This window comes from Hypanus sabinus, chromosome 18 (genome assembly GCF_030144855.1).
Source record: "Hypanus sabinus isolate sHypSab1 chromosome 18, sHypSab1.hap1, whole genome shotgun sequence".
NCBI classification, from domain to species: Eukaryota; Metazoa; Chordata; class Chondrichthyes; order Myliobatiformes; family Dasyatidae; genus Hypanus; species Hypanus sabinus.
In genome coordinates this window covers 59,267,404-59,283,282 of record NC_082723.1, presented here as the reverse complement: position 1 = coordinate 59,283,282, position 15,879 = coordinate 59,267,404, and the positions used below count along the sequence as shown (strand labels likewise).

At 42.8% G+C, this 15,879-nt stretch overlaps 1 protein-coding gene across 3 annotated transcripts in view; it reads left to right on the top strand.

Moving 5' to 3' along the window:
- LOC132407656 (discoidin domain-containing receptor 2-like) overlaps positions 1-15,879 on the top strand; it is a 104,166-nt gene that overhangs the window by 25,860 nt on the left and 62,427 nt on the right. Inside the window, exon 1 of one of the 3 annotated variants that reach the window (XM_059994455.1) lies at positions 12,928-13,066. The exons of the other annotated variants lie outside the window; for them this stretch is intronic. The gene's annotated coding sequence lies outside the window, so the exon portion shown is untranslated. Of the gene's footprint in view, positions 1-12,927; positions 13,067-15,879 lie in introns of those variants that run through there. 3 annotated transcript variants of the gene reach the window in all.

Here is a 15,879-nt window from a genome sequence, read left to right as displayed (position 1 = left end):
TAATGAAGGTGATCAGATATGGAAGGTTTTTTCTTGTTTCTATTTCGTATAATGTTGATCGTGTCTTTTTCTTTGAACGGGTTCCATGGTTTTCTTTGTTTCATGGTTGTCTGTGGGGAAGACGAATCTCGGTGGTATACTGCACACATACTTCGATGGTAAATGTACTTTGGATCTTTTTTTAACGTACAGACATGTGAATGCTGTTGGTGCTGAGGTCACCCAGCGAGGTTCCATTGTGCAGACAATTATCTAGCACAGGAAGCAGCACTGGTTTATCTGGTTGCCGTTTCAAAGGTATCATAGGACGGGCAACGGGTAGGAAGGATGGCGTAAAGGAACAAATCCACGAAGAGAATCAGCATCAAACTTTGGTTGCGCCACCAGGAACAGGATGGAAAATGAAAATTGGACTCAGCCGCTGCGAAAGCTTGGATAGTGGGGGTCTGTAAAACTAAATTCTTCTTGTGGAATTCAAGATGGTGTAGAATTTGGAACAAAAGTGAATAAATCATGCTGAGCTAGAGATTTGCCCTGATTTGTTGAATGGGTTCCTCTTGCATGTAGAATTGATAAAAATTCAAGGAATGGTGGGGGGTTGTCTGTGCTGTGTGTGAGATGCCTTCAGCTTCTCCCACCCCTTCTGCAGCAATAAGTGCCTGTTCCCCCGTCTGCGAGATTGTACAGATGCTGCTGGGATTTGGGAGGTGGGGGGGGATGGGCAGGAGGCTGACAATACAATTTGTGATGAACTTGGAGCAGTGAGAACGAGTTCCATGACCTAAACCATCTGTTCCGCCTTCTCGGGCTATATTTTTTCTCTTCTCTGAGCAAATCATGCCTGAACTCGAGCCAGCCTGCCTTCAGCGTCTCAGCTGCAGTCAATTAGTCCACATGTGTCCTCCCCCACCCGCTCCCTGCAAGCGCAACCGTTAACACTTTGATGCCCAAAACAACCCCAGCTGGTTTGTTGCCACAGCCAGCTTGGACGCTCTCCAAATGGGACCAAGGATGAAGGATTCGGGTTACAAGAGAAACAGGAATGGTTCTTGGAGTGAAAACGGTTATTTCCTACAGAGACAAAAGCACGGGTGGTTTTAATGGAGAAAATGAGGAAAATGCTGTTGGAATGGTTAGCAGCCAGAGAATTTTAACTTTGTAACAATCAGCACCAAAGGGGGAGGTGGAAGCAAACTTGGATGTGCTACCTGAAAGGATGGTGGAAACGGACTCGGAATTAACTTTCAGGATCAGATCAGGTTTATTATCAGACCATCATAGAGTGTTACATAACAGAACCAGGCCCTTTGATCCATCTAGTTTGTTTTGCCTAGTCCAATCAACCGACACCTGGACTCAGTACCCCTCCAATCCATGTATTTATTTAAGTGCTTGGACAATGACTCCCATCCACTCCATAACGTACTGGTTAGGCACAGGAGTACATTCAGCCAGAGACTCATTCCCCAAGATGCAACACTGAGTGTCATAGGAAGTCATTCCTACCTGTGGCCATCAAACTTTACAACTCCTCCCTCGGAGTGTCAGACACCCTGAGCCAATAGGCTGGTCCTGGACTTATTTCCACTGGGCATGATTAACTTATTATTATTTAATTATTTATGGTTTTATATTGCTATACTTCTTCACTATTCTTGGTTGGTGTGACTGTAACGAAACCCAATTTCCCTCGGGATCAATAAAGTATGTCTGTCTGTCTGTTTCTTAAATGTTACAATAGAACCCACTTCCCTGGCAGTTCATTCCTAACTCAGAGCACCCTCTAAGTGAAGAAGTTCACCTTACATATTTCACCTTTCACCCTTAACCTATGACCTTTAGTTCTCATCTCACCTAACCTCAGTTTATAAAGCTTGCTTGCATTTACCCTATCTATACCCCTCATAATTTTGTATACTTCTATCGTCTTCCCTCATTTTCCTACGCTCTAGTGAATAACATCCTAACCTATTCAACATTGCCCTATGACTCGGATCCTCAAATCCCTTCGACATCTACGTAAACTTTTTCTGTACGTTTTCAATCTTATATCTTTTCTGTGGATGAATGACCAGAAATGCACACGATACTCCTAATTTTGTCTTCCCAACGTCTTATAAAACTTAAAAATAGCATCCTAACTCCTGTACTCAATACTTTGATTTATAAAGGTTCTCTTTACAACACTGTGCACCTGTGACACCACTTTCAAGGAATTACAATCTGTCTTCCCAAATCCCTGTCTTCTACTTCACTCCTCAATGTAGTGTCCTTCACTGTAAATCTTACCCCTGCTTTGTACTCCCAAAGTGTAGCACCTCACACGTGTCTGCGTTAAATTCCATCTGCCTTTTTTCTAGCCCGTTTTTTGAGATCTCACTGCAAGTCTTGATAGCTTTCCTCTCTGTCCACTACACTCACGATCTTGGTGTCATCCGCAAATTTGCTGATCCAGTTTACCACGTTATCATCGAAATCATTAATATGAATGACAAACAAGCAACAGGCCCAGCACCAATCCCTGCAGCACTCCACTAGTCACTAGCCTCCAGTCAGAGAGGAAACCATCTACTAATACTGTCTGGCTTCTCCCACGAGGTGCATTGTGTTGAATCCAATTTACTACGTCACCCTGAATGCCAAGCAACTGAACCTTCTGGACCAGCCTCCCATGCTTGTCAAAGGCCTTGCTAAAGCCCATGTAGGCAGCATCCACTGCCTATCCTTCATCAACTTTCTTGGTTGAAAAACTATAAGATTGGTTAAACGACCTGCCACGCTGAAAGCCATTTTGACAATCCCTAATCAGGTCATGTCTATCAAAGAAGTTATATATCATGACCCTTAGAAAACCTTACAATAATTAAAGTACTGATGACAGGCTCACTGGCATATAACCTCCTGGCTTTTCTTAGAGGTTTCCTTGAACAATGGAACAATACTGTATTAGTTATCCTACAGTTCTTCATTACCTCACCCGTAGTTAAGGACGTTTTAAATACGTATGTCAGGGCTTCTGCACTAGACTCACTTAAGGTCTGAGGGGACACCTTGTCAGGGCTCTTGGACTTATCCACACTAATTTACCTCAAGGCAGCAAGTACCTCCTCTTCTGTCATCTGGAAACAGTCTGAGACCTCACTACTGTTTTGCCTTATTTCTATAGACTCTGTATCTTTCTCTCAAATAATTTTTTCTTTTTGCATCTGTATTTAAGATGTCCTCCATCTCTTTTGACTCCATACACAGCTGATTGCGATGACCTTCAAGTGGACGAATTTTGTCTCTTGCTATCCTTTTGCTCTTAATAGCTCTATAGAAGCCTTCGGGATTCTCCTAAGGACTTATATAGATATATGAAGGATTCTGAATTTTCTCTTGTGTTCTCTTGCATTTCTTGTACTCATTTGCTCCTTGCTGCCTAAAGCTGTTGTGCACCTTTTTCTTTTTAGCCAATGCCTCAGTATCTTTCGAAAACCAAGGTTTCCCAGACTTGTTATCCTTGCCTCTTATTCTAACATGAACATACAAGCTCTGTACTCTTTTGAAGTCCTCCTACTTACCAAGCATCCCTTTGCCAGAAAACAACCTGTCCCAACCCACTCTTACCAGATCTTTTCTGATGTCATCAAAATTAGCCTTTCTCCAACATAGAACCTCAATACAAGAACCAGGCCTTTCCTCCATAGCTATCTTGAAACAAATGAAGTTTTGAATACAGATCCAAAGCTTTTCCCTATACACTCTTCTGTCACCTGCCCTATGGCATGATATTTGTTGTTATGTGGTACCACTACAGTGCAAGACACAAACCATTGCTATAAATTACAATAAAAATATTAAATAATGCAAACGTGGAATAGCAAAGTTTTGTTCATGGATTCATGGACCATTCCGAAATCTGATGGCAGAGGAGAAGGAGAGTTCCTAAAACGTTGAGTGTGGGACTTCACGCTCCGGTACCTTTTCCCGATAGCAGTCATGAGAAGAGGGTAATTTCCAAAGGAGAGTGATAAATGGTTAAAAATTGAAAAAGGATAACCAGCACAGGCACAAATGGCAGCATCCTATTCACACCCTTCTTTAGAGACAGCCTTCCATTGACACCGAAATGCAACAAAGCTGTGTGTCTCATCCACCCCTCCAGGCTCTATTAGTTTTGTCAGTCATCAATCCAAAATTGCTTCAGGGTGCAGTTATATGCCATGGTCTAAATGTTACAGGTCATTAATGCAGTACTCAGAACCCTGGTTCCATCAGAGTGGCAGGGTAGTAGCAGGGTCACACAGAATAGGAACAGGTCATTTGGCCCAGTCTGTCCACACCAAGCAGTGGGGCCTATCTATATTAATCCCATCTTCCAGCACTTGACCCAAAGCTTTCTTTGCCTAATTAATTCAAGTGCCTACCTAGACAACTAAATACTGTCAGTGACCGTTTCCATCAACATTGTAGTCAAGTTCAGTCCTGATGAAGGGTCTCAAAATGTTAACTCGTTACTCTTTTCCACAGACACTACTTGACTGCCTGAGTTCCTCCAGCCATTTTGTGGGTGTTGCTTTGGATTTCTAGCATCTGCAGATTTTCTTGTGATTTGCAAAGTTGAGTTTATTGTCATATTGGCAGGTACAGGTATGAACAGGTGCAAGGAAAACTTGTTTTCAGCAGCATCACCAGCAGATTAGCAGTGCTCTCAAGAAAGACAAACATAATTATTCACAATTCTTATAAGAAAGAACACAATTGGAACAAAAAAGACTTGATTTTAGTGCAAAGTGGTACATAGTAAAGTGTCTATTGTGTTTCTAAACTAATGATTAGCATTTTGCCAGTGAGTTCAAGAACCAAATGGCGGAAGGGAAGTTTGTGGTGTGGGACTGCGGACTTCTGTGCTTCCTGCCCAGTGGTAGCTGCAGCGTATTCCAGGTACTCACCACTCTGGGTAAAAAAAAGGACTCCCTCAGATATCCTCTAAATCTTACACTAAATGTGTCCTCTAATGTTACCTACCTCTGACAGGAGGAAAGTTTTCCTGCAGTCTACCTTATCCATACACACCCATAATTTTATTTCCATCAGTCCTGTCCACTCTTAACCTCCTCCACTCCAGGGAAAACAGAACTAGCCTCTCCATTCTCTCCTCAAACCTAAATACTTCATCCCTGGCAACATCCTAGTGAATCTCTTTTGTACGCTGTGCAGTGCCAGTAGTGTGGTGACCAGAACTACAGGCAAAACTCAAACAGAGGACTGACCAGCATTTTATAAAGTTGAAGCTTATGCTCTCTGTTCTTGCACTCAATGCCCCAACAATGAATGCCATATCCCATATGCCTCCTTATCTACCTATGCTACCACGTTCAAGGAAAGGGAGGTGGAAGAGGAATAGGGTTACAGAGACTGGATGGTCAGGGTTTAAAGAGATATGGGCCGAATGTGGGAAAATGAGAACAGGTTAGATGAAAAGCCCTGCCAAAGGGTCTCAGCCCGAAACATCGACTATACTCTTTACTTAGATGCTGCCTGGCCTGCTGAGTTCCTCCAGCGTTTTGCGTGGGTTGGTTAGATGGGAATTTAGGCTAGCATAGACCAGTTGGGCCAAATGGTTTGTTTCTATGCTATTTGATTCTGTGGTCAGGGAATTTCAATTACCCCAATAGTAAGTGGGATTATCTTAATCTGGAAGGATTAGGATGGGTGGCATTTATAATATGCATTTAGGAGAACTTGTAGTGGTCCATTTAGGTATGTGATCCTACTCAGGATAGGGCAGAAATGGAAAGAAGCAAGTGGATGAAGTGTCAGTGTTGAGGCACACTCGAGATAGTGACCATAACTCTGCTAGTCTCCAAGCAGTTATGGAAAGGAAAAAGGATGATCCAGAAATCAAATGTCCAAATCAGGGGAAAATCAATTTCAGAGTCATTTGGGACTTCACAAGCTTGAACTGGGACCTGATACTTGCAGGTAAATCTACACTTGAGAAATTAAACCTCTTAAAAGTGAAATAGTGAGAGTTCAGGACCAGCACGTTCCCATAATGGTGAAAGGAAAGGGTGGCAAGCCCAGGGAACCCAGAATGTCAAAGGCTATTGAGGGGTTAATAAAGAGAAGAAGAAAACATAATAATGGATATAGAGCTGTGAAAGCGGGGTAACCTCAGGTGTTGACTGTGTGGAGTTTTCACGTTTTCCCTGTGTTGCATGGATTTCTTCTGGGTGCTGATTTCCCTCCCACATCCCAAAAACATGCTGGTTGGAAGTGGAATTGGTTCATTATTGTCACATGTATTGAGATACTGAAAAGTTCGTCTTGCAAACTGTTCATGCAGGGAAATCTTTACACAGAGCATTTTGGTAGGACTGGGTAAGACAATAAGAATGCACAATAAAGTGTAACAGCTACAGAGAAAGTACAGTGCAGTAAACAATATTGAGGTAGATTGTGAGGCCAAGAGTCTAATTTATTGTAAGTAGACTTAACGGGGGGTTCTCCTTGAGGCTGGTGTTTTTGTATGGTCTGCCTGATGGACGAGGGGAGAAGAGAGAATGTCCAGGGTGGGTGGGGTCTTTGATTATTGTAGCTTCTCTACTGATACAGCGAGATTGGTATGTTAAATGGCCAGTGTAAATTGGTGGTAGAATATGGGTGGAGCTGAAGGGAATGTGGGGACAATTTTGTAGGACTAGTAGAAGATCTGTGCAGACTTGGTGAGCTGTTCTGGGCTGCACGACTCTGTGAGTCTAAGACTATGATAAAGGATAAATCTTACCCTGTAAGTATTGACCCTGGTGTGTTAGTGAGCGGTCATATCTGGAGGGGAGCTGGCAGAACGTGGGGAGAATAAAATATGATCAGTGTAGGATTATTGGTCAGCGCCGACTTGGCTGTATGACTCTTTGATTGTTTGAAATCTAGAATTTGCTGCCTGAAGCAGTGGTGAAGGTAAAAAAAAAATCAGAGTATTTAAAATAAATTTAGATGAGCAATTAAACCACCAAGGCTTATACTACTTAGGGCACATTGTGGAAAATGTATGGCCAACATTGACACAGTGAGCCAAGGACCGTCTTCCATTCCCAATGTATATCCAGCAGCAAGCTTTTTGCTCAAGATTCCAACATCTTCAGTCTCTTGTGTGACCATTTTCCATGCTATGGAACTTAATGAATTGAATACTTTGTAAAGTGGAAGATAAAGAGAAGCAGACATTGAAGTTAATATTTCATCATTTTTGTCAGAAAATAAATCCTTTTGGGAATTAGGACTCTGCAACAAGGGAAGCTGTCTGTGGCTAACTAAGGAAGTTGAGGCTGATTTCAAAATCAAGGCAAGCCATTGATGGGAAGATTAGTGATAAGCAAGAGGATTGGGAAATATTGAGACATCAGTGAAGGATGACTAATATAAAATAAAGAAAATAGGGATTATCAGATGAATTTAACAACTAGAAGCCACATTCTTGTATCCAGCAGCAGCAGCAGGGAAACAGCATGGAATTATAGTTCCATCTTGGGTAGGAAAGTTATTAAGGAAATAATCGAGGAATGGGATGAATCCAGACTTGGGGTTGGATGAAGGATGGTTTAAAAAAAAGCATGTTTGACTAATGTGTTGGAGTTTTTCAAAGAAATAACAATTTATTAATGATGTTACTTTACATGGACCAAGTAAGGCTTCTGAGAGAGTTCCACGTGAAAAGCTGGTTGAAGAGGTTGGAGTCCACCAAATTTACGGCAAATTGGATCAAATGTTGGCTTGATAACTGAAGGCAGAGTGTGATGCTGGGGAACTGCTTTGTGATCAGAAGCCTGAGATCAGTGGTATTCCACAAGGTTCATTGCTGCTACCCTTGCAATCGTTGCTTTGTTATAAACGTAGGTGCTGGGATTAGCAAATGTCAAAAGACCATCAGGGGTGCTGATATGTGAAGCCGTAGGAGATAGGTGATATTTCTAAAATCTGTTTCTCCTTGGCGTGTACTCAGGAGAAAATCATGAGTGCCAAAGTAAAGAGGGTAATGGCAGGTAAAGAAGGTACTTGCAGCCTTTCAGTGTATTAAGTTGGGCAAATTCCTATAACCTGTCCACGTGCATCCCTCAGTCAGGGAAGAAATCGCAGAGGCACCTGTAGAAATACTTGCTTCATTGTTAGCCACTGGCAAAGTTCCAGGAGATTGGAAGGCAGCTGCTAATGTTTCACTATTCAAGAAGGGTAGCAAGACCATGGTTTCTCTTTGGGTGCATTGCTGTTGCTTGTAGGATGTGGATGCTGGCACTTATTTGTTGAAATGGATGGGGGGGAAGGGGGAGGTTGATGTGTTGAAGCTTGCTGCTGCTTGCACTGGGGAGGGGGAAAGGGGGCTTTGGGGGTTTTTTTTTTTGTGGATGTCTGTGAAGACTTGGTATTTCAGGTTGTGTACTGTAAGCATTCTCTGATAATAAACAGAACCATATGAACCCCATTTGAAGGACATTGTAGGGAGGTTACTGAAGGGAATTCTGAGGTACAAGGTCTACCATCACTTGGATAGTCAAGGCCTGATCAGGATTAATCAATATCATTGTAAGCCTGGGAGGATGTGTCTGACATATCTTTTGAAATTTTTCAAAGAGCTAACTAAAGGGGTAGATGAAGATGTTGTCTACGTGGATTTAGTAAAACCTTTGATAAGTTCCACATGGCAGACTGATCTGGAAACTGGGGTGCCATAAGATTCAGAATTGAATCACTGAAGGGAAGCAGAGGGTGATGGTTGTAAGTCTGACTGAACGGAGTGCCCCAGGAGTCAGTGTTGGGACCTCTTTTATTCATGACTTGTGTAAATGATTTGCATGTGAGTGTACATGCAAGAGTAGAAAGTTTGCTGATGATATAGGGGGTCTTGTATGTTAACATGACTTGCAATAAAATCTTGATCGGTTGGGGAGAGAGGCTGAGGAATGGCAACTGGTCAGGGGAGGTGAACCTTTGGCACGTGTAAGCATTTTGATGGCATGCATATACATCCCTCAATTAAAACTCCACCCGTAATAAAAACATACATAACTATTATCTTTACTACCAAATGAAGCAGTGAATGATTTTTTTTAAACCTGACGATGATAAGATGTGATGTTTTCACAGGAAACATCACATGCCAACTAGATAGTTGTGAGACCATGTAACTTTGCATGATACAATTCGAAATCCTTGCATATCTGGTGTATACACCAGTATTTAATCATAAGCAGTTACAATAATAGTACTATTCAGAAATTGTTATTTTTAATTGTCTTTTAAAAGATTAATCTTAATACTTTTAGAACATTTTCTAAAATGCTTCATTTCTTTCAGTCTGTCTCTGTTATACTTTTATTGAAGGTCAAACAATGAATATGTGTAAATAAGCAACAGAACTCATCCTTTTTCCTTAAAAAATGTTCATAATTATGATTACTAATTCATGAATCGGTGATAATCTCTGTTCAAAATTACTATATCATGTGGGAGAAGCCTTTAGAAGATTATTGCCAATTTGGATGCATGCTCTCAAAAAGATTTGCAAACCCTGGCAAATGGATTTCAACTTAGATGAATGTGAGGTGATGCATTTGTACATTCAAACCAGAACAAGACCTATACAGTGAATGGAAGGGCAATGACAAGTGTTGTGGAGCAGAGTGATGTAGGAGTTCAAGTGTACATGGTTGAAAACAGCCACAGAAGTAGACAGGGTGATGAAGAAGGTTTTTAGCGTACTGGCCGTCATCAGTCAGTTTTAACCCTAACCCTGAGGCCTCCGTCGGTCTAGGTCGTTGCGTCCTAGCTGTCTAGATTCACAAGCCTGGGCAGTATGATGTGCAGAGCAAGTTGTTGCCCATGTAGCAAGCTTCCCCTCTCCACGCATCTGATGAGCCCAAAGGAAAGGCAGAGACTGATACAGTTTGGTACCAGCAGCGTCACAGGAGTTGCCAGTCAACATTGAACTCAACATAGGACTGTCTTAGGGACTCCAGCAGATTTTCCTCTCTGGGTTAACTCCTGAAGTCTTTCCCATAAGCACGACAATGTAGGTTTGAAATCAGTGTTTTAGATGAGTTGCCAACCACGGCTGACGAGCACCATCTGCCCTAACCTAATCACGGAAAGATTTACAATAACCATTTAACCTACCCAGTACGTCTTTTTGGATGGTGGGAGGAAACGGGAAGATCCTGAGATCCACAACTTCCAGGGAGGATGTACAGAGACTCCTTACAGAGAATGCCAAGATCGAACTCCAGACTCCAACACCCCGAGCTGTAATAGCATCGTGCTAACCACTGCGCCATCGTGGCACCCCAAAATTGTATACTGTTCTGGTCACCCTGTTAGAGGAAAGACGCTGTCAAGCTGGAGAAGGTGCAGAAGAGATTTACGTGGATGCTACCTGGAATAAGAGTCTGAGTTATGGAGAGAGATTGGCCAGTCTGGATCTTTATCCCTTGGAGTGAAGAATGAGAGAAGAGCTAAAAGAAGTTAATAAAATCATGAAGAGTGTGGATAAGGTGGGCAATCGCAGTCACTTTCCTAGGACTGGAGATTCTAAAACTAGAGGACACAGATACAATGGGAGAGATTTAAAAGACACCTGAGAGATAACTTTTTTTACACTAAAGGTAGTGAACACTGAATGAGGAAATGGTTTAGGTGGGTAGAATTACAGCGTGTAAGAGGCTTTTCCATAGGTACATGGAGGCAAAGGGCTTGGAGGGTTCATGGCAGAACACAAGCAACTGGGGCTAGCAGGGAGGATGCTGTGGTCAGCATGGACCAGTTTGTCTGAAGGGCCTGTTTCCACACCCTATTACTCTATAACTAAGCAAATGCTAGACACTGAATAAACATGTCAGCTTTAGAAAAAACATTGAACATTGCAATAATAATGGGAAGTCAAGGGGCAAAACGCAGCAGGAATTTAAAACATCCAGTAAGAGAAAGAAGAAGTATGAAGCATAATGACGGTGCCAAAGGGCAACACATCCCCTGGAAAATGGTCAGGAGAAATAAATCATATTAAAGAGACCAAGCACATTATGCTGGGAATTTCTCAAGTTTCTGCAAAGTGATGAGGATATATTAAAATTTAATTGGCAACAGATTGATAGATGAAGTATAATTTGGGAACGCGTGTAGGCATCCACTCTGGCAGAAACAATAGAATGTAGGAATGTTATTGAGCAGGGAGAGACAATAGTACTCTAAAGTCCAGTGAGATCTCGGAGACCTAGTCTATGAAACACAAAGTTGGCAAGCATGTACATTGGTGTGGCCATAGCTGGAATATTGTGTTCAGCTCTGATCATCACAGAATACAATAGTCAAGATTGAGTAGGAGAAAGTGCAGAAGAGATTCACCAGGATACTGCCTGAGTTGAACCTGGGAAGATTAATGGAACATTGGATTTTTTTCTTAGGTATTAGGAATGGAGTTTCAAGGTAAGGAATTGTTTCTACAACCATCCAAGTTAATTACAGCAAACAGTTTGACCTTTTTTCTTAAAGGTGGAAAATGCTTGTATTGGGATCGGGTGGAAAGAAGGCTCTCAGGGTTATTACAAGAAATGTGAAATACAAACCAAACTTATTGAGAAAGCTAACTTGTCAGATCAGGGAGCAGCGGTGGAAAACAAAAACACCTCAAGTGATTTTACATACCAGATTTTAAAAGTGCCTGAGGCCTGTCAGGACTTGTCTGCCCAGCAGGAGATCGCAGAGTGAGTTGAAGACAATTCCTTGTGGGCTTTACTCACCAAGTTTAAAAAGAGCCCAAGGCCTTTTGGAGCTTCTCAGTGGGCTGCAATTGTAAAGATTGTTTAGGTACTCAACAGGGGCCAATAAAAAGAAGGGTTTGTAAGCAAAGTGGCCATTGTTGGTGTGGCTATTGTTGCAGTAGACAGTGTTAGATTGGTCAGGCTTTGGCTCAACAGGCTAAAGCAAGATCAGGCAGAGACTAGAAGTTAGAGGTACAAAATGCGTAGGCCGGATGGTATTGCAACACTGCTCCTGTGAGATGTGGGATTTCAGGGTAGTTTAGAGTCTCCCTGATGACTACCTCTGCAGGAAGTGGATCCAACTTGCTGACTATTGAGTCCAAGGAGCAGGGTCTGGAGCCTGATGCCCTCAGGGCCAGCTGCAGCCTGAAAACCTCATAGAGGTGGTTGCAGCCTGACCACCAGGAAAAGGGGAAGAGAGTAAGCAGTCAGTGTAGGGTACTTCTGTGGCCATTCCCCTCGGTAAAGAGTATATTCTTTTGGATGCTGTGGGGAGGAATGACCTTTGAAGGTACAGCAGCCGCAGCCAGGTTAGTGGCATTGTGGCTGTCTCTAAGCCTGAGAGGGAAGGGTAAAGTCAGGCAGAGCGATAGTGGTAGGAGACTGGACAGTTAGGGGATGAGCAGGAGATTCGTGAATGTAGTCCATCAGGTCCAGGTGACTTTTCCACCTTCAGACCATTCAGTTTCCTAAGCACCATCTCCCTAGTAATAGCAATTGCACTCACTTCTGCCCCTTGACACTCCTGAACTTCCTGCATGCTACTAGTGTGTTCCACAATGAAGACTGATGCAAAATACTTACTCAGTTTGCCTGCTATTTCCTTGTCCCCATTACTATCTTTCCAGCAGTCCAATATCTACTCTCGCCTCTCTTTTACTCTTTATATATCTGAAAAAATCTGGTGTCATTTTTGATATTATTGGCTAGCTTACCTTCCCATTTCATGTTTTCCTCCCTCATGGTTTTTTTTTTAGTTACCTTCTGATAGTTTTTAAAATCTCCCAATCCTTTAACTTCTCACTAACTTTTGCTCTATTTTACACCCTCCCTTTTGCTTTAATGTTGGCTGTGACTTCCCCGGTCAGCTGCGGTTGCATCATCCTGCCTTTACAATATTTCACAAACAAGAGAAAATGTGCAGATGCTGGAAATCCAAGCAACACATGCAAAATGCTGACGGACCTCACAGACCAGGCAGCGTCTGTGAAAAGAGTATATTTGACGCTTCGGACCGAGCCCCTTCATCAGGACTGGAGAGAAAGATGCTTGTGAGTACATAAAGAAACTGCAAGGGTAAGAAGACCCTGATGGGAGCTATTTACAGCACCTTTTTTCTCCAGTTCTGATGAAGAGTCTCAGCCTGAAACATTGAATATGCTCTTTTCCATTGATGTTGTCTGGCCTGCTGAGTTCTTCTGACATTTTGTATATATTGTTAGAATACTTCCTCTTCTTTGGGAGGTATCTGTGCAGCACCTTCCAAATTGCTCTCAGAAATTCCAACCTTTGCTGTTCTGCTGTCATCCCTGCTAGTGTCCTTTTCCAATCAACTTTGGCCAGCTCCTCTCTCGTGCCTCTATAATTCCCTTTAGTACTGCTACATCTGACTTTAGCTTCTCCTTCTCAAATAGCAGGGTGAATTCTATCATATTATAATCACTGATTCTTAAGGGCTCCTTTATCTTCAGCTCTCTATTCATATCTGGTTCATTAGACCACACCTAATCCAGAATAGCTGATCTCCTAGCGGGCTCAACCACAAGCTGCTCCAAAAAGCCATCTCAGAGGCATTCCACAGATTTTCTCACCTGGGATCCAGCTTCAACTTCATTTTCCCAATCTATCTCCATATTGAAAAAGCCATTGCCTTTTTGATGTGTTTTTTCTATCACTCTCTGTAACTTGTAGACCACGCCCTGGCCAATGTTCGGAGGCCTGTAAATAACTCCCAATAGAGTCTTCTTGCCCTTCCAGTTTCTTAACTTTACCCATATGGATCCTACATCTTCCGATTCTATGTCCCCTCTTTCTAAAGGTTGGATTTCATTTTTGTGCAGCGGAGCCACTCCTTCTTCTCTGCCTTCCTGACTGTCTTTTCGATAGATTATGTATCCTTGGACGTTAAGCTCTCAACTACAATTATCTTTCAGCCATGACTTTGTGATACCCACAATGTCATACCTTCCAGTTTCTAACTGCACTACAGGATCATCTACCTTATTTCCTATACCGTGTGCATTCAAGTATAACACCGTGGATCCTGTTTTTATTGCCCTTTTCAATTTTGACATTGAGATGGGTTATACTGCAACCCATCCTACTGACTGCAATTTTGCCCTATCATCTGCCTGTCCTTTCTGACAAACACATACACTACCTCTGCTTGTAAACCAACATCCCTGTCTTCAGCCCTAACGTTCTGAATCCCATACCCCTGCCAAATTAGTTTAAACCCTCCCCAGCAGCTCTAGCAAGCCTGCCTGCAAGGATATTGGTCCCTCTTGGGTTCAAGTGTAGCCCATCCCTTTTGTACCTTTCCCAGAAGAGATCTCAACGATATAGATATCTGAAATCCTGTCACCTGCATCAGTTCCTCCGCCACACTTCATCTGCCATCTCCTCCTATTCTTGCCCTCATTATTGCATGGCATGGGTACCAATCCAGAGATTGTTAACTTCTACCTAGCTCTCTAAATTCTCTCTTTAGGACCTCCTCTCATTTCTTTGCTATATCATTGGTACCAATATGTACCAAGATGTCTGGCTGCTCACCCTACCCCTTTAAAATGTCGTGGACTTGATCCAAGACATCCCTGACCCTGGAAGTTGGGAGACAACATACCATCTTGGTCTCAATCACGTCCAAAGACTCTCCTATGTACTTCTCTGACTATGGAATCTCCTATCACCATTGCATTCCTCCTCTGGCCCTTTCCCTCAGTGCCAGAGTGTCGGTTGCTGTGGCTCCCATTGGGATTGTCATTCCCCCAGCAGTAGCCAAGGTGGTGTACTTATTATTGAAGGGAATGGCCACAGAGATACTCTGTACCTGCTGCCTATTTCCCTTCCATCTGTCTCCTGCAATCTAGGGGTGACTACCTCCCTGAGCAAAGTGAGCTTGCATTGGAGATGGTCCAGAGGAAGATCGTAAGAATGATTCTGGGAATGAAAGTGTTAGCATTTGATGGCCCTGTGCCTGTACTCATTGGATTTTAGAAGAATGTTGGGGGGGATCTCATTGAAACATATCTAGTACCGAAAAGCTGAGATAGAGAGGATGTGAAGAAGATGTTTCGCTGAAATGCTGAGAGAAGAGAGAATCTGTGTATAGTGGTGGGATCTTGTTGGAGCAGAAATTGCAATGGATGGTCCACTGATTGCAATACCTGGTGGAATACAAGGGGGTGGGACTTGTTCTGGCTCTTGTCAGGAGCAGAAGGTGTCAGAGCAGAAGCGCAGGAAATAGATGAGATGGAGTCTAGGGATCTCTATTCTACTATGGAGAGAAGCCATGGTCAAGGAGGAAGTGAGGTGAGGAATGTGTCATCGTCAGAGCAAATGTGACAGAAACTTGCAGAATGGAATGGAGTCCTTACAGGAGGCAAGTTGGGAAGTAATATCCAAGAGGGTACCAATGGGAGCCTGTGGGCTTTTAAAGGATGTGCTAGCTACCCTGTCCTCCCAAATGGAGAAAGAGAAATCCAGAAAGGGAAGGATCAGAGATGTGTCAAGTGAAGGTGAGTGCAGAGTGCAAATTAGTCGCAGTAATTTGCTGCTGGGGGACCTCAATGGTTTGAGCAGCAACGGTGGGTGGAGAGGACTTGTTGACAAAACCCTGCATCAGGAGCTTGATGTAATTTTTAAGATCTGCATGAGTGTAGGAAACATTACCGATGCAGGTGTCGATGTACTAGGAAAAGAATTGAGGAGTGGGCTCTGATAGGACAAAATTAATCCCTCAAAAAGACGAGTGTAGCTCAGCCCATATGAATGCCCATTGTTACACCTTTGATCTCAAAGTTCAAAGTAAAATTTATTATCAGAGCACACACGTCACTACATACAACCCTGAGATTTAGAG